This window comes from Pelodiscus sinensis, chromosome 22 (assembly GCF_049634645.1).
Source record: "Pelodiscus sinensis isolate JC-2024 chromosome 22, ASM4963464v1, whole genome shotgun sequence".
NCBI classification, from domain to species: domain Eukaryota; kingdom Metazoa; phylum Chordata; order Testudines; family Trionychidae; genus Pelodiscus; species Pelodiscus sinensis.
In genome coordinates this window covers 22364930-22384391 of record NC_134732.1, presented here as the reverse complement: position 1 = coordinate 22384391, position 19462 = coordinate 22364930, and the positions used below count along the sequence as shown (strand labels likewise).

The 19462-nt window shown below is 46.3% G+C and overlaps 1 protein-coding gene and 1 long non-coding RNA gene across 5 annotated transcripts in view; one reads left to right on the top strand and one right to left on the bottom strand.

Annotated features, from left to right (window-relative positions):
- NACC2 (NACC family member 2) overlaps positions 1–19462 on the top strand; it is a 153540-nt gene that overhangs the window by 78959 nt on the left and 55119 nt on the right. The window contains exon 1 of one of the 4 annotated variants that reach the window (XM_075905541.1): positions 16702–17045. The exons of the other annotated variants lie outside the window; for them this stretch is intronic. The gene's annotated coding sequence lies outside the window, so the exon portion shown is untranslated. Of the gene's footprint in view, positions 1–16701; positions 17046–19462 lie in introns of those variants that run through there. 4 annotated transcript variants of the gene reach the window in all.
- LOC142819328 (uncharacterized) lies at positions 1367–18004 on the bottom strand. Its single transcript, XR_012897184.1, has 5 exons — positions 17951–18004; positions 16953–17020; positions 13658–13828; positions 5664–5753; positions 1367–1504 (listed from the first exon to the last, which is right to left on the bottom strand). It is a non-coding gene; the product is annotated as an uncharacterized LOC142819328 (long non-coding RNA).

Sequence of the window (19462 nt, the reverse complement as noted above, 5' to 3'; positions counted from 1 at the left end):
TGGAGTGAATGATGCTTCGATTTATCTCCTACCATGCTGGTTCTTCTTTCTCATAACTAGTGTCTTTCCATGCATCAGAGGGCGTGGTGATAAGGCTGAAAGTCATTGAGATCCAAGTGATCCGAGGAGTGAGAAAAACCTTTTGAAAGATAACTTAATTGCCATTTTCATGGTGGTTTGTAGAAGTGTTGTTCTTACTCCTGTCAAGGGCAACCTTCTGCTTTTGATTCAGCAGCTCGTTCCATCATTCTCTTCCACCTTTTTGAGACACATATTGACTAGATTTATCAGGCATGAAGACGCAGCAGGAAAGTGAAGTAGAAAACAGCATTCCTCTGTGGAAATGTGGAAATTCTCTGACGCTGAATTTCTTTCTGAGTGGGTTCACTTACAAAAAGGTCGCAGTGCCATGCTGAGTACCTAGCCTCATAAGCCAGCCAGTCCAGCTTCCTTTTTGGTTCCCCTTCCATCAGACTCCCTCAGAATTGTTCTGATAAGCTAAGGTACTGCCCAGTTTGAACAGTTCTGAATCTGATTATACAGAGATGTAATATTTTACAGATTCAGCTTTTAAAACTCCTCCCCATTGTTTTTGTTTAATACTTCCTTATGGAATACAAATGACACAAAAAATGTGTGAGTTTTCTCTGCGTAGGTCTATTTCTATAAATAATATAATTGTTCTTGGAAACCAGCAAGAAACCAGGGGGCTTTAGCATCTCTGTTATAAATCATGAAGTTAAAAGCAGGAAAGAGAGACACTCTAGTTGACCTCATATGTCCCTCTGCCTGTAGTAAATTTTCCAGTGCTCTGTCCTGTCTGTCAAATCTTGTAGAGCTTTTATCGTGGTTGGAAATGATTCCACAATCAAATGGATCGGAACCGATGATGTTTCCCCTGAAATTCTTATATTTCGGTGAATTAATTTACCCGTATTACTCCTCTTTGAACTGAACTTTGGCATAGGATCATCTATTTTTAAATGAAATTTCAAAATTCTATTACTTGCAAGCCCTGCACTTTTAAACTAGATTTGCATTGCATATGAGCTGTTTGAATGTTCTATTTTCCGTAAAGAAACGTGTAGAGTAGTTAATTTATAATGTGCTCGGTTACTGTTTTGTGTGAGAGAACTGCAGGATGGAGCCTTAGTAAGTTAAATGTGTAGTCTCCTAGCATTGCTATGATTTCTTTACAGCAATTCCTCGTCAGTGAGGCAACTAATTTTTTCTACATGTTTGTAAGATATGGATTTATTGCATACCCTCCAGAGACTTTTGTGACTTGTAACAAAAGATCAATGAAAAGGAAAAATTAGCCAAACAATATGCCCGTGTGGTTTATTTCTATTGCAGAGGTGCCTAAGGACTTCAATGAGGGAATTAGACTTCATTGTACTAGATGGTTCATTTGCAACTTGTATTCCTTGCCAGAAAAGGTCCCATGATATCTTCCAATCTGGTCTTTCCCAGGACTAGTCACCCCGTCAGTCCTGAATCTTCTCTATATGTTCACAAGATTTGACGATGGGAGAAAAAAGAGAATTGTTCACATTTGAATCTTTGAAAAACTTCAGAATTGAAAACTGGTTCTTTTGTCATCAATACCGTGGTCCCTTGTCCTTCTGTGAAGGGATTTTCCACCCTTCAGATCACAGCCCTGCACACAGACTTGGTTGAACCGGTCTCCCAACACTGGCAACGCTCATAATTAGCATACTCATAGTTCAGTGGTCAGAGTTCAGTCATTAACCTCTATGACTTTTTATGGTCCCTGGTCTGGGGAATGTAAGATACCTCGGGTATGCGCTGTCAAGGTTGTATTTGGTGATACAGCAATTACATCAACCCAAATGTATAAGCTGTACAAAGAGTGAAACAAGGTAAGTGAGGTAACATATTAGCTTGACTGCTGCTGTTAGAAGGTTCAAGCTTTTGAGCTGCTCGGAGCTGCTCTTCAGGTCTAGGGAAGGAAGCAGATTGTACTTTGCACCAGTAGAAGTTGTTCCAATAAAAAATATGAGCCAGCCTCCCTTGTCTCATTCATTGCCTGGGACCAACACAGCTGCAACAACACTGCAAGTAAATTAGACATAAGAATAGCCACACTGTCTAGGCCAATACCCTGTCTTCCAACAGTGGTCGGTGTCAAACAATTGACAGATCACCTCTCAAGTGATCCATCCCTTGTCATCCACACCCAGATTCTGGCTAATAACCAGGGATGGACTTATCCTCTGAGAATGTATCAACTTCTTTTCTTAATCCAATTATACTTTTGGCCTTCACAGTGTCCCGTAGGTTGACGGTGCATTGTGAGAAGATTTATGTTTGTTTTAAATCTGCTGCCTATTAATTTTATTGCATGACTCCTAGTTCTTGTGTTATGTGAAGAGGTAAATAACACTTCTCTTCACTTTCTCCACCCCATTCATGAATGTATAGACTTCTATCATCTCCCCCCTTAGTCGTCTTTTTTCCAAGCTGAATGATCCTACTCTTTTTAATTTCACTCTGTGTGGAAACTGTTCCATATCCGTAATCATTTTTTGTTGCCCTTCTCTGTACTTTTTCTAATATATAATATTTTTGAGATGGGGTGACTAGAACTTCATGCAGTGTTCATGGGTATACCATGGATTTATGTAAAGGTATTATGATAGTTTATCTATCACTTTCCTAATGGTTCCTAACATTCTGTCTGCTCCTCTATCTGCCTCTGCACATGGAGCAAATGTTTTCAGAGAACTATCCACACTGTCTCCAAAATCTTTCCTGAGTTGTAATGGCTAATTTAGACCCCATCCTTTTGTATGTACAGTTGTTATTGTTTTCCAGTAGACATAGATTCCCAAGGCCATCACACTAATTCTTATAACATTTATGCATGTGATATTTGCATGTTTTTCAACAAACGTACTTTCATGCTGTTTTATATACCTGACTCAGAAAATTGGTACCACACTTGAACCTCTTTAATCTAGCAGCCCTGGGAAACGGGTTGTCGGATTCAAGATTTTGCTGAGCCTGGGAGGGGGGAGGGAAGGGAATGTGGGTAGGGTAGCAGTGCGGAAAAGCTTCTAGCAGAGCATGTGGCTGTTCCCCCAGTTAGCAGGGAGGGATGCGTGGCAGCGCACAGAGCCGCTCTGCCTGCTAGGGTCCATATCACAAGTATTCCTGAATTAGGGGCAGCCAGACTGTGGAGATTCTAATGTGCTTCTCTCCTACAGTTCTTTGGCACCTGAAGGTTATTTTCCCAGTTTTGTAAGTAGGGATGATCGAGTGTGATCGATTCACCGTTTACCAGATAAGCATCAGCTTGTCGGTTAATGGTCTCGGTTACACTCAGCCAGCTCCGAGGGATGTGGCTTCACTGTGGCAGGGCAGCGAAGCCTCCTCCCCAGGGGCTGGTGGCTCTGCTCTCGGGAAGGCTTCGCTGCGGGCTCTGCCGTGTAAAGCTAAGCTCTGCACGTTGAGCTTTCTGCTACGCAGCCCGCAGCACGTGTAACCGCTGGGGTTTTTAATGGATACATGGAAGTCAGCAGCAGTTGGGGGGGAGGCCTCAGGGCAGGGTGAGGAAAGTGGGGGACTCAAGGCAGTGGGTGGAGGGTGCAGGACTCAGAGTAGGGGGGTCAGGGCAAGGGGCTAGGAGGCCAGAGAGGGGGGAGAACTTAATGGGACTGGTGGTGCTGTCTTGGTGGAGGCTTCCTCCACGGGGGCTGGGGTGGCGGATCCCATTGGGAAGGGCTGGAGCCAGCCTGAGCCTCTAGCCTGTGTGTTTGGGGGCCTCCAGTGTAGGAATGGAAGGGAGTAGTCGATAAGCATAGGGTTATCCGGTAATCACAGGCACCAAGGGCAGGGATAGCAGGAGCCAGCACTGGGGGCAACCAGCTTTAAAACTGCCTGGGTGCCTGGCTCCTACTACATTTAAACTGCAGACCTGCAGGGGGAGCAGCGAGCCCCCTTCCTCCCCCATCAGCTAATCGATTAGTCAGTTGAAATTCCATTGACTTCTCTATTAACTAATTAATTGCAACTTAACATCCCTACTCCAGTGGCCCCCTCGCAGCCTGCAGGCTGTCTGTGGGGAAGAGCAGGGCTCCAGTGCCCCTCCCCCCGGTAGCCTGAACGTTGTCCAGGGGACCAGACTCTGGGAGTGCCCCCATGGCCTGCAGCAGCCCACCCATGGGGCCCCTATGACCTGCAGCATGGAGGTGGGGGTGGACCTTGCATCCAGTGACCTACCCTCAGCCTGTAGGCTTACTGGGGAGAAGCAGGGTTCTGGGGGCTGTTCCAGCCTGCAGCCTATTGGGGATGGATGAAACTCCGGGGGCTGGCCCTGGCATCTAACATGTCCACCCCCAGTCTGCAGGCTGTCTGGGAAGGCCAGGCTCTGGGTGCCAGATCCGGCTTCCAGTGCCCCCTGTGCCTGCAGCTTGTGGGGGGTTACGGCCAGGGCATTCTTGGTGGAGGGGAATCGGGGATTATTTACCCGTTCTGGTGACAGGCTAGATGACAGAGCCCCAGCCATGCTGGCCACTCTGTTGATGGTACGACTGCCCCCAGTGGGGTGTCTGCAGTGTAGCTCTCCCCTGGGGTTGGGATGAGGGGTCTGGGTGTGGGGGAGTGTTTGGGGTGCAGGTTCTGGGTGGTGCTCACCTCAGGCATCTCTTGGGAAGCAGTGACATGTCCCAGCAGCTTGTAGGAGCAGAGGCGGCCAGTGAGGTGGCATGCACTGACCCCGAGTCTGGCTCTGCAGCTCCCATTGGCAGGGAACCGCAGCCATTAGGAGCTGTGGGGGCAGAGCCAGTGCTCAGGCCAGGTTATGGAGCCTCTTTGACCAACCCTGACCTAGGAGCTGAAGGGACATGTCACCTGTTCCCTGGAGGCATTTGACGGAAGCGCTGTGGGTAGGGTTGCCAGGTGTCCAGTATTGACCCGGACAGTCCAATATTTTTGCCTCCTATCCAGTACTCAGAAAATACCAGACACCTAAAATGTCGGTATTTTCTGATTATTTTTTCCCTAGGAGGCGAAAATACTGGGTGCTTACTTGGTTCTGCAGGGGAGATGTCTGGCCAGGAGCAGGAAGACAAGATGGTGGATGGCTGCCAGCAGCCTGTTAGGGCCAAAAAACCTCAAAAGCATTTCTTAAAGGGGCTATGCTGGGGTGGGGGTTTTTTTTGTTTGTTTTTGTTTTTGTTTTGCTTAATAACTCTCGGGGTCCTTTTTTTTTTATTATTTAACAACTTTGGTTTCCACCTTTTTTTTCTCAACAGAATTTTTTCCCGGTGTTTTTTTGGGGGGGGGGGGGGGAAGGGTTGTGTTCAGTATTTTTGGTTAAACCATCTGGCACCCCTAGCTGTGGGAAGCCCACACCCCAAACCCACTCCTGTGTTCCAGCCTGGCTCAGGCCAACCAGACTTTTAAGATCCCAATCAGATGTACTGACCAGAGCCACCAAGGTCTCGTTTTGACCAGAGTTTCTGGTCACACTCCAGACAGCTGGCAACTCCAGCGTTTATGGTTGAGTTTTGTAAGTGGCGTCAGCAGTGCCAGATTTATGCACAAGCTAAGTAAGATGCAGTTTAGGGCAGGGGTGGGCAATAAAAAAATGCAGCCCACAGGGTTAGTCCCTGGCGGGCCATTGCCACTGTGTTTACCTGTGCCTCAGCAGATGTTGGAGGATCGCAGCTCTGGTTGGCCACAAAACGCCATTCGACCAGGACACCACTTCCCACCTCATGCGTTGGCTGGGAACGGAGAGCATAAATTATAAACATGATAGCATAAATTATGTTTCTGGATGAGCAGGAATATGTGTTCTCGATCTTATAACTCAGTTGGTTAGGTCCAACTATTATTGGACCTAACCAATTGAGTTATAAGATCAAGAACACATATTCCTGCTCATTCAGAAATATAATCTATGCTATCGTGCCGAAAGTGTCCGTCTGCTATGTACATTGGACAAACGTCTCAGACACTTCGCCAAAGAATCAATGCCCACAAAACAGATATTAGACAGGATCACAAAGAAAAAACAGATAGGGCATTGTCTCAACGACTTGATTACCTGCATCCTGCTTCAAAGATCTTTTCACACCAGACTTGAAAGAGAATCCTCTGAACTGTCATTCATGCTTAAATTCGACACTTTACGCCTCGGTCTAAACAAAGACATTAATTATCTTGCCCATTACAAAGATAGCTTCCCCAATTATCACCTCTAATATCATTAGCTCACAAACATTTACCTTCCCTCTTCCATCCCCCTTCTGTTCTGAAATTTGATTTGTCCTTTTCATATGTGTTCATTTTTTTGATTGTATCCTTTGGTATATATGGTTGTGCCAATTTTCTTCCACAATTTAATCTAAGGAAGTGGGTCTGGCCCACGAAAGCTCATCACCTAATAAACCATCTTGTGAGTCTTTAAAGTGCTACATAGTCCTGTTTTATGTTTATGCTATAGAGAGTAATCCAGCATTGGCCAGGATGCACAAAAATCTGTTTGGTCCCTTCTCTCATTTCTGTCCTCTGTTGAACTTCGTTGGGGTGTCAAAAGAGTGATTATCCTCACGGGAAGAATTCAAGGGTCTAAAAGCTGTTAAAACAACGAGACATGCTCCTGTGTAGCGCTGTTGATTTTTCTGCTTCCTAATCCATGTTGGAAAATATATTTCCTTGAAATATTAGTCTGTGAACTCTGTTGTGACTACAAGCTCCATTTGAAACCTAGGCAATTACTCTGTCATGGCACTATGTCATAAACAAGTGGACATAACTCCTCACTTTAGCTATCATAGGAACAGTGTATTGTGCTTGGGAAGAGTTAATTACAGAATTGTCAAAGAATAAGATTTTCCAGAAGGATGTGTTGCATAGCTCTAGTAAACAGTTACTGTCTGTAGCATGTCTAAAACCTGTGGTATAGTCCCTCCAACTTCAGTCCTTCAAATGTTCCCTTCTCTTTTAAAAGAAGAAAAATTGCTGTAGGACTCGTTTTGAAATGTAGCTGCTATAATTTTTAAATTTTAATAATAAATTACCATTAGGATGAGGCTTATATAATACACACCTCATTATTGCTTACTCAGAATAATTTCACAGCTTCTTTATAGAACCTTTGGAACTTTATTTGCTGAGTATAAAATATGCAGAAATGCATGAATAGTTTTAAGACTTGGTACCCTAAACTAATACAGTGTGCTTTTTTTTTCTCTAAAACCATGATTGAAGTCAAATTAACATATTTACCTTCAGTTCTCCCAGGAGTAGTATTAAAAAATTCAAGAGGTGATTCAGAATAGTTTCCCCATTGCTATATTTAAAGCTGGAATTCATTTCTCAATTAAAACCATGCAAACACTTAACTCCCTTTCGACTTAACAGTCTGTTTTCTTCTTTTGTGAGTCTTTGCACACTTACAGCACTATTGATAGCCTTATCTCCAGGGTCCTAAAAGGTGATGTGTGTTAGTTGGAGGTGGAAAGGGGGGAGTGATTTAATGGAAATTCTATTTGAAACTATTTATTTTGTTTATTTATTTATATAAGGGAATGAAAGCCAGGGACATCTGGGTTTCAGTCTTGACTCTGATTCAGGGGGTTTGACTTTGGATAAATTATTGAACCCACTCTCTGCCACAATTTTATCCTGAGTGGAATACTGACTTCTCAGTGGGTTTGAGTCTTAATTTTTGTGTCTAAACCACTTTGACATCTTCCGAAGGAGGATTCTGTGTCGATGAAATAGAAGGGGATGTAAGTTTATATTAAAACAATTTTTATTTGTTTTACAACTAAATATGTTATCAAATAGTTCCTATATTCTTCCTAAACATGGCCCAGACACACAATTTGTCATCTTACTTTTGCTGTGACTTATTTAGAAAGCTAGTCAGGCCCAACAAGAGTCGAGTTTAGTGGTGAAAGCTGACACATCTAAGACAGAGTTTCCATGAAGAAGCCTGTAAGAAAGGTATTGGAGGAAGGAGGGTTGAAAAGGTAGCCTGCACTAGTCAGATAATTCAAGGTCCAAGCCTGAGAGTCTAAAAAGGCAGAGAAAGCTAGGGAAAATCATCTACAGTGACTGAAGGAGATTGTGGGGAGTTGACCTATATTTCAGGCACATCCTTAGCTGGTGTAAATTAATGGAGCTATGCTGAAAGGAGCTTTTGTCATGTACACCAGCTTCTTTCTCACCATACGCTAGAAATGCTGCTATTTCTTTTTTTCCGTACCTTCTGCCAGGCCGACACGCCTCAGCCTTGGAACCTATTTTAGCAGACATCGTTTCTTAAGAAGTGGGTTACTGATAAGTGATATGAATTGTGTGGCAAAAAAGAACTTATTTCTGTGGGTTTTTTTGGCTGATTGCCTTGTAAGTATTACAGAGTGTTGCAGCAAACTTTCCTGGATTTCACAATTGAATGGGTCTTCTCTAACTGTCCAGAAAGATTTAAAAAAAAAATAGAGACAAATCAATCCTACTTCTGCTTTTTGCAGTGATCATGGTTTTTTTGTTGTTGTTTGGGTTTTTTTGTTTGTTTGTGGTGAAAGAACTCCAGGCATCCAGTCTTTAGCCTTCCTTCATTGACTCGCGTTAAAATTCTCTGCACTTCTTGATCTAAGGATCTCAAAAAGTGTCATCACCTTTAATTAATAAACCCAAGCAGCCTGCTGAGTTAGGTCACTATGTTAGATGTGGATAAACTGAGGCACAATGAAGTCATTTGCATAAGTTCACACAAGGCCAACTCCAATGCAGGGCTTAGAACAGTACTGTCCTGTCTCTTAGTCTCTGCCATAACTACTAGACTAGACTCCCTGATGCAGCTATGAAATGATCAATGTTAAATCAGGCTTCCCTCTTCATCAATGAAAGTGCCCATAAGAAAATCCTAGTATAGGAGTAATTGCATAATATTAGGACTACATAGCGTTTCTGCTGACATTTATGAAGGTGTTCCCATTTCCTCTTAAGACAAAGTCCTGGTCTTATCACAGGAGAAGTTAAGATTTTAGCACTGATCAGCTAATATGGATGTGATCTCAATCCTGTATAAGAAGTTGTGCTCTTTGTAGAGATGTATCATATTTTAGACCATGTATCCTGAGTTTTTTTCATGAAGTGAATATTCATAATTTGTATGAGCTTTTTCTAATTGTATTGAATTTTGTGCTGAGGACCTTTGTGTACTAAAGACTTAAAGCAGCATCTTCGACAGATGGTTGGACTGAGAAGGATATAGGATAATTTTATTACCAGTAATACTTGTATAATAAAATCTCAGAGCGGGAGCTGTGTTAGGCCGTGTCTACACTACGCCCCTCTGTTGGCAGAGGGATGTAAATGAAGCACTTGGAAAGTGCAAATGAAGCAGGCATTTAAATATCCCATGCTTCATTTGCATAATGTCATGGCGCTGTTTCGAACAAGCACCATGTCGAAAGTGAAATTGCAGTTTAGACGCGGTTTTTCGACAATGGTGCGATTTTTCAAAAGATCTTGTACTCCTCAAAAGGAGTTTCATGAGGCATAAGGGAGCAATCACCAAAGGCGTTCCCTGTCGAACGATCCATGTCTTGACTTGCGCCCTGTACCGACAATCAGCTGAGCCGGCACAGCACGGTGGCCATTTTTATTTTAATGAAGCCGGGGATATTTAAATCCCCGCTAATCTCCGCTCCATTGACTGTGTCAGGTAGCCTATTTTACATGCCTCTGTCGGCAGAGGCATGTAATCTAGATGTACCCTTAGAGACTAACCAAAATATATAGAATCATGAGCTTTCATGGGCAAAAATCCATAATTCTATATATTTTGCTTAGTCTAGTTTGGCACTAGTTTGTGTTTTAATATTTGCATAGTTATTCTTCCTGCTGTATAATAGGATAGTCACATTGGCTGCCTTATACCATACTCTGATCTCACAGATTTCAAAAGTAACTACCCATTCTGCCAGCATGGTACATCCTAACAAATAGCCATCACCATTAGGATTGCTTTTTCACCTTTAGAAGCCTCCATTATTGATTGCTCTTGCACTTAGGATTACTGGGCTTGGACAGCTATTGGGGCTTGGACAGCTATTGGCTTTCTTCAGTAGCAAAACAGGATTCGTCATGTGCACCAGCAATTCAACAAGCAAGGCATGCAGTCTAGCAAATAAAGCCCTTTTTTGGTGTTAATATATGGACACGGTAAGTTTTTACTGTGCTGAAATAAAATTATTTGGATATTGGCTATTAAAAGCAGATGAATGGATGGTGAATGAAGGATCTTTTGAGTTTTCTTACTGAATACCTTTATACTCTCTGGCTTTGCGATGAGATGTTGGTTTCACAGTCCTATCACATTTAAGATCATTATGGGGAGAAAAATGGGTTCAAGCAGCTGATGCTTGGCTTTGGAGTTTTGTTCTTAGCAATCCCATTTGTCCAACACATAGATTAGAGAGAGCACTTGATTCTGAGCAAGGTCACCTGTTGTTCCCTTTTACCATTGGAGTGAGGACCTAGAAATGTACGTTGAGAGAAGACACAGAATAAAGAGCTAACACTGCCTTATTTTGTCAGCTTGGATAGTGGCTGGAAGATCAGCAAGCGAGAACAAAATTGCTGGTTAGTTCACTTGAGACACATGTTGGCCTACTTAAAATTTGGTAGGCTGTGTCACTGACCAGCACTGATTTCTTACTCGACTGTTTAGATTGATAATTAGATTCCATCTGAGAAGCAACATAAAGTTGGAATAAATTGGCTTGGCTTCATAAATTTAGTGTTTAAATATTTTCCCAGGCGGGGAAAAAAACATTTGCTTTTCAAGCAAAACATATAAACCTTGGAAAGAATCCCAACAACATAGAACTGTTTGGATTGGTGGGTTTGGTAGAGTAGAAAAACTGTTTAATCTCCTGCATAATTATTTTACTTTTTTAAGGGAACTGTAAATGTATGTCAGGGAGACATAGTAAGTGGTGGCTGGGGATGAATCACAGTGAAGAGGGATCCATGTGTAATGATGATTGCTTCATTTTGTGCCATATTCATTTGAAAACCAGTCCCTTTCTTCATCCCCACAGTCCAGAGGAGCTAATCATAATGAGAACTTTTATTGATACATGCCTTATGCATTTTATAGAACAATGTAGCTGGTTGCTAATCTCTCCTTAAAATTTACTAGCTTTAGGTATTACTCAGTTGATCTGGTGGGATCTCTGAATATTTAAAATCACGGGTACTGTGTTAAAATATATTTATCAAATGCCTGGTGCAAATGTTTATATTGTAATTTCCTTATCAGGGAGTTGCAGGCATCTTTATTTGATGAGAAATGGTCTGGAGTTATCCCTTCTTACCACACTGAATATTCCTTGATGTGGATGTGGTTGAAGCTTTAAAAACAGTATCCTTGGAATTGCCACCCTACTTAATGTGTCATGGAATGCAAGACACTTCTGTTGAGCTGAAGGACTAGAACTCAGTTGATTTACAGGTAGATAGGTCTTGTAAAATCCAGTCACGTTGTACAAGTGGTTGGGTGGGGGACTTCTACTTCAGCCGAGAGAAAGAGGGACTGGGATAGAGAAAGCTCCTGGAGGAATTCCTTAGCAGCAGCCAGGACTTGGTCTAAGGTTTATTCTGTTTGGTTATGTACCAGTAGGGTCAAACCTGTAGGTCAAGGGTGGGGAATGTATTTTGGGTCAGGGGCTACTGACCCACAGAAAAATCTGTCGGACTACACACAAGCGAGAAGCCCCGGAATAAGAAGAAAGACACAGACACAGACACACACTTCTCTTGCACTCCAGAGCGTAGGGGGCCCAGACTAGTAGATTTAGAGCGCTCCAGCCCTGCGGGTGGGTGGCTGAGGGGGGCTGGAGCGCCAGTGCAGACTCCCCAATGCTGAGCCTTGGGGGGTCAGATCCAGACACGCCAGAGGCCACATCCAGCCCCCAGGCCTGAGGTTCTGTAAGTGGTACGTTGACTGAAGCAGGATCAGAACGCCATTGCCATGCACATGTACGTTACATGTGCCCCTCAAGCAGTCCTGTGACCTTGCTTCCATTACCTTCTTGTATCTATTGTCCGCCTTTGTCAATATGTCTTAAATTCAAACAAAGAAACTCGGTCACCTGCTGAACTAGCCGGTGGGTACACAGCATAAGCCTGGGCTTCAACTCGGGCTCAAGACTAACCACCTTGCGTCTACACCACAATTGCACTAACCCAGGGCTTAAACCCAGAGTCCTGGACCCTGAAGAGGTGGAGGGTCCAAGCCCAAGTTAAGCTGGGTTGTAGGCTCCACGTCCTACTGCTTTACAGTGTAGATGTGGCCTTGCTTGACTCAGGTCCTGGGAGTCTGCCAAAGTATCCCACAATTCCCTGGGATGGCTTCCTTAGTTCTGTCTGTCCCAACAGTCTGCAGTCCGCTCTATTGAACATGGATGCCACGCCCGTCTTTTGCAAATAGCAGGGTTAACTCATCACCTTCTGATCACCAATCTGCAAACACACAGTCAGAGAGTCTCCTGGGTTTTCAACGGACAGCAAAAGGATCAAGTCTCAAACAAAGTGAGAAGTTTCCCCCCTGCGCACCATGGTCCTACAGCAAGTGGGCAACCTGAGACCCAGGGGCTGCGTGTGGCCCTCAAGACATTTTTTTCCTGTTGCCCATGTGCAGAGTTGCCAGCTTTTTCTGGTTTCCATCCACGTAGTTTTGTTCCTACCAGTGGTACTAAAATGACACGCATGTAAAGCCAGGGCACGTGACGTGAGGTGCGTGCTGCTTGCACAGAACACTGACTGGGAGAGCCGTGTGCTCCCTCTGCATCCAGTCAAACCACTGCTGTGTTTCCATCAGCAGCCCACACATTTTAGGTATGAAAGCGCCGTGAGCAAAATTACCCTTTTCTGGGAGACCATCTTGGTTATGACAATCTTGCAGCCCGCTGAGAGGGTCACTCCTGAACCCACTCACTAGCCTAGACTGCCCATCACTGACCTACAATTAGATAGGCCATGTTAGGGTGACTTTAAGATATGTGGGGAGGAGGGCAGGGGAGACAGAGCTGCAATGGCATGGAGCTGGCTAACCCCAGAGGCTCTTACTGCATTTACAAAGCAGAGCCGCAGCGGCGATAGCAAGCGCCACCCCTTATCAGCTCATCAAATAGTCAATGAAAATTCCATCAACTATTCGATTAGCTAATTAACCGTTACTTAAGCTCTCTAGTACAAAATCCGGGTATGGTCACGACAGGGCCGAAGCTAGCACCTGGTCATGGTGGGACTGACACAAGCGTCCAGTCATAAAGGTCTGTTAAAGTCACAGAATCCATGCCCTCTATGATCAGATCCTGTCCTTAATTATACATATCCCAGCCCAGGCCAATTCTTGCTTAGACTGTAGTATAATGGCATCGATAGAGTATTTAGATTTACTTCTTTATCCTGGACTGTCATGTACTAGAGATTCAGAGTGTGTTTTATAGAACTAGTCGAATTATTTTTCTCAGTGCAGTATCCGACTGACTTTAGAGCCTAAATAAAATTTTGTTTCTTAACTAAAAACCTGAAGAAGAGCTCTGTGTAAGCTCAAAAGCTTGTCTTTCTCGCCAAGAAAAGTGGGGCCAATAAAAGACATAACCTCGCCCACTCGGGGTGTCTCATGCTGAGGGACCGACACAGCTACAACAGCACAGTTTCAATCAGAGTGATGACATCTTGTAGAAATTGGGGTGGGGATCCTCAGGAGCTTCTCTCTTTTGCAGATAGGTTCTTCAGATCACTTTTTTCCTCCATGTTCTTCTTACTGCATCTGGTCACAAGATGATGCGATGACAGATCACTGTATGACATCTAGGCTTGTCATAATAGCCACCATTGTGCACGATTCTTGTATATTTTAGTGTCATTGCTGTTTATGGATTAGCGCCTGCAGCTGACTGAGAGGCAAGTAGTAGCAGTGAACTAAGTCCCAACACCATAACTTAGACCCAGTAAGGAGGTGGCAAGGTGTTATGTATGGGAGCTGCAGGGAGGAAACAAGCGAGGTCATTGGTACAAACCCAGTATTCACCTAATTAACTGGTTGGTGCAAGAGGTTCTGTCAGAGAGGTGCATGCCTTAAAATCCTGGTTTTATGTTCAAATGCAATGAATTTAGTTGTCTTGTTGTTTGCTGTGTGGGTAGAAAGTCAAAACAGGAGAATATTTATGACTTGTTCATGGTTTTTTCAGCACAGGAATAGTAAGGACTGTTGGACTGGGCTGTTATGAGGGAAGCTGGTACAGCAGGGCTACTCAACTTTGGAAGCCCCAGGGGCCACAATGATACTCACAGAACTTGTCGAGGGCCACAACTTAAGTGTGGTTGCATATACAGGCAGTCCCCGGGTTATGTACAAGATAGGGACTGTAGGTTTGTTCTTAAGTTGAATTTGTATGTAAGTCGGAACTGGCTCCAGATTCAGCCGCTGCTGCTGAAACTGACCAGGGGCTGACTACAGGAAGCCCGAGGCAGAGTTTCTCTGCCCCCAGCTTCCTGGAATCAGCCACTGATCAGTTTCAACAGCGGCTGAATCTGGAGCCTGGGACAGAACAGCTGGGGCGCTGCCGGGTAGGTCCCCCCAGGACCAACCCGGTAGCACCCCAGCTGCTCTACCCCAGGCATCCACAACAAAAGCCTGGTCTGTTGGGGGGGGGGGGGAACGCACTAGCTGCGCCCCCCCCAGCAGACCAGGGAGACCCGGAGCAAAGCCGCAGAGGCAGGGACCCCGCCGCCTCCGCGGCTTTGCTCCGGGTCTCCCTGGTCTGCTCGGGGTGTCCCTGGTCTGCTGGGAGGGGTCTGCTGGGGGAACCAGTCCCTGGACTGCTGGGGGAACCCGCGCCTCCGCAGCTTTGCTAGGGGTGTCCCTGGTCTGCTGGGGACCCCTCCCAGCAGACCAGGGACACCCCGAGGAGACCAGGGACACCCGGAGCAGCTTTTCTCGCCCTGGAGGATGCGGTGGCGGGACCACTGCATGTCTGGGTGGTCCCACCGCCCGCAAGTTCTGGGGTGAGAGAAGCCCCGTTCGTAAGTGCGGATCCAACATAAGTCGGATCCGCGTAACTCGGGGACTACCTGTACATGCAAATATATATGCAAATAGCTTCTTTCACACAATGCCCTGGCGCTCCCTGCACCTCCTCCTTGGGGGCTACAAACACCGACACCCTGTACCTGTCTGTTCCAGCCAGCCCGTCCTCTTGCATCTTTCAAATGCTTACACCGCCTGAGAGAGACCTTGCTGTTGTGGAGCATATTCCCAACTAGCTGGAGTTACCTGGCGTTGCTGGGTCCTGCTCCCTGCCGGCTGATTCGCTTCCCTCTGCCTCCGCCCGCCAGCCCTACTTCCTGCCAGTTCTCCTCCTCCCGATCTCCCCCAGCCAGCCCGTCTCCTGTCGGCCCCCCCACCCCAATCTCTCCCAACCAGCTCTGCTTCCTGCTGACGCCCCCCCTCGATCTTCCCCGGCGAGCCCCACTGCCTCTGGCCCCTCCCCCGCAACCAGCTCTGCTTCCCGCCAGCTGCCCCTCTCTCGCCCTCCCCCGGCCAGCCCTGCTGCCCCCGACACTCCTCCCGCCTCCGACCAGCTCTGCTTCCCTCCCGCTACCCGTCTCCCGCACTCCCCCAGCCAGCCCTGCTGCCCCTGACACCCCCCCCCCCCGACCAGCTCTGTTTCTCACCGGCTGCCCCTCCCCCAATCTCCCCCAGCCAGCCCCGCTGCCCCCCCCCCCCCCCCGCCAGCTCTGCTTCCCGGCCCCTCCCCCCTTCCTCCCGGCCAGTCCCTTGCCCCCCGCCTCCTATCAAGTATGTCCAAGGTTTTTTTTAGACTACCTGGTAACCGTAGCCGCGGGGGGCAGGGCGGGTGCCTGAGCTGTTGTGCGCATGGGGGTGTGGTGAGTCCCAGATGGTGCTGGGGGCCGCAGGCGGTGGGCACGTGACCTAGGGTGGGCTCAGCGGGTTATTTTTTATTTTTACTGGTTGAAATTGGGCCCGATCAGGTCCAAAAGTACCTTAAAACCTTCTCCTGCAGGAAAGGTTACCCCATGAAAAGTTTGGTTGCGGTAGGGTCCAAGTTATCAGAGCACAAACTTACAAACATTCTCCTTTGTATGTTAGATGGAGACCATGTTCAAAGGATCCCACCTGTGGGCCGCATGTTGAGCCCCGTGTAAACTCAAGCCACACCGCGGGCCTCAAACAGGCCGTGGGCTGCATGCGGCCCCCGGGCTGTGCGTTGAGAAGCCCTGTGGAACAGGATGTTGCTGCACTATTGCAGACTGAACTTTTATGAACAGCATTAGCGTACATTTTGAAAGAAACTAGAAAGTAAAAATACATGGCTGTGTCCTGTGTGGAGGAAAACACTACACTGACTATCTTAAAGCTTTCTCTGTGAGCCCATTCTGCCTGTCTTGCTGTCATTCACAATAGCCATTCGTGAGCTGTAGATATTTAGCTTATTTGTGTTCTCTTAACACCTTTCCATTTGATAACAGTAATTACCTTTTACAGTTTTAGCTTAAAGGCATAGTCAGCTAAGCAGTGGTGTCTGCCATCATGTAATCCTGTAGTGAATCAAAGCAACTTTTTACAAAACAAGATTCTCTCACTGTTGCAAAAGAGCTTTGGGGAAATCTGGTTTTTGTGGTTAAGGATCTTACTCTGATGCGCAAGGAAAATTATATGTAGCTTTTATTTGGCCCAAAGGATTCTTACAACATTATCCGTATTTCCTTTAATTTGTGGGATTTCTAGTAAATGGGCTTAAAAATAGGTCTGGGCAAAATGCCAGGGTACATATGAACAGCAAAATAGCTTTGTACACTCTGAACAGCTTGCTTTCACTTCTCTCTACATGCCGATTGTACTAACTGTGAAAACAGGGGTAAATGCTCACCTTTTGGGGTGACGGGATTTCTCTGCTGCAACTCTTTTAAGGTAGAAACTACAAAACCGGTGTCCTGACTGTTGGATAAAAACGAAGAATTTGGTAAGTGGTCTAGGGTCTCGCTCCTCCATGCTGTTGATGGAGATGATGTGAGTTGGGTGCAGAAGGGGGTCTAGGAGGGAAAATGGGTATGGATGCAGGGGAGGATTCTGGGCTGGAGGAAGAGTGTAGGCGGGGATGCAGGGTAAGGATGTTAAATTGAGGTTATCTAGCTAATTGTGTAGTTGATACAATTTGTATCCATACGTGATTGTCAATAAGGGCTGCTCTGCGGAGCCGCAGTGGGGGTAACTTCAGGAGCCAGCCCGGGTCTGGGAGCCATCCGCTCTGTGGCGCTCTGGCATCAGCCCCTGTTCATGGCGGCCAGGGTTAGCTGCAGCCTGAGGCTACTTCTGGAGCAGCCCCTGCATGTGGCCAACAGGGGCTGCTTGGCGGCGGCAGCTCCTGTCGGCGGGAACACCCAACTCCCCCCTGGTATCCTGTGGATAGCGGCTGCTGTTGGAGCAGCCTCCCCTATCCTCCCCCTGCTGCCTTTGATTGATAGAGGCAGCGGGGGTGGGAGGCAGGTGGCATTGCAGAGACGGTGCTGGTGGGAACCAACTTTTAGGCTGTCCCCTACCCCGCGCACCAGCTTCTGTCTCCGCCCCCTTGCTGCCTCTCATTGAGGCAGCAAGCGGGGGAGTGAGTAGTCAATACTCCACTCGAATACCCGATAAGCTTATGCTAGCTACTCATAGCAACCCTAGTACAGGGTCTTGGAGAGGGTTATGACCTGTGATGGGGGTGCAGGAGTTTGGGTTGTGACCTGGGGTAGGAGATTGGCGTGCAGAGTCTATGAGGGGGGTTTGGTTGCAGGAGCAGGGGTGCAGAAGGTTTGAGTTACATGGGGCAGGAATGCAGGAAGGGGAGGTGAGGCCTGGTGCAGGTTCTGTCTGGGAGGCACTCACCTAGGCAGCTCTGTGTGGCTGGCCAAGAGCTGCCTAGGTGAGCCTCAGGCAGTCTCCCTGCCCTCCATGCCCCCACAGGCCATATGGTCTCTGAGCACCACAAGCCCCTGGGGGGGAGGGGAATGCTCATTGTGCACTGCCTATGCTGCAAGCACAGCCCAGGCAGCTCCCATTGGCTCATTTCAGGCCACTGGGAGCTGAGAGATTGTGCTGGGGATGCCCTCCCATCCCGCCGCAAGGGGCTCGTTGCGGGCAGAGCACATAGCCCCCGTACTTGATTGCTTTGAGTGGCGTACAGAGACACAAGGCAGGGAGCCTGCCCAAAGCTCCCACTGGGCCACGGAATGGTGGCAGCCGGTTGGATCTGGCAGATTGGTGGGCCAGACGTGGCCCATGGGCTGCATTTTGCTCACCCCTTCTCCATATGAATAGATAGTGTTTGGCAGGCTAATGCAGACTGGTTGTACATTCCAGTTTGCTGAGAACAAAATGTTAATGTGGACAAACCTTGAGACAGAGAAACAGTGATGGTGATTCTGCAGCATAGATTCAATAATCTGACTTTCACCTAGATCCCTCTGGTGATATTTAGCTTACTCTTTCCTTAGGATCAGTCAGCTGAGTTCTGATGACAGCAAAATGCTTTCTTACTTGAGGACAACCTCGCCGAAAGTCTAAAATCTAATGATTGGAGACCTAGTGGTGAAATAAAAGTTGCAAAGAACATAGATCACAGTAAACCATCTTTCTTTCACCTTAATCTGTCATGTACCGCACATGTTCTGCTGTTTCTTAAAATTTGTCTAGAGGGAAGTTATTTTTGTCCTAGATTTGGCTGATTTTTTTTTTTAACTGGCGCTTTGAACATAACTCTGTAAAAACGTATTTTACCTTGAGTGCCCTGGATGCTTTCTTCTTCTATTGCTACTTACTTTTGTGAGCATTGAGGACCTAAGGTCAATTTGAGCTTCTTCAGAGCAGAAATATGCTCGATTAGAGTCCCTCAATCAGGGCAGCATTATTTGCCCCTGCTAAGTAGGGAAGATAAAAATGTCATAGTAGGGTCAGGGCTGTGGAGCTAGGGTGATGTCTAAGTTTTACGGGTCACAGTTGCCATCTCTTTCTGGAGCTTTACATGCAGGAAACTGTGGGTAAAAAGTATAGCTCTCTGGGTCTTCCAGGTCACTGTTGTGCTAAAAATCCATGCTTTTGTCAGGGATGGTCTTGGCCTGCCATAAAATCAAGACCCACTTCTGCCTGCTAAAGAGAGATTATTTATGTCATTGACAGTAATGTTAGTAGTAATACTTTCTAGCCAAGAATCTTGAATTGCTTTGCAGATATTAAGCTTGAGAGCGTCTCTGTGAGTCAGGAAATTATTGTTCTGTTTTACAGATGGCCCAAGTCACTTCACCTCTCTTCCTTAGGCCATGTCTGCACTACAAAGCTAAGTCCACATAAATTACTCTGACATGTACCCACCACTGCAATTAAATCATGTTGAATGTCCAC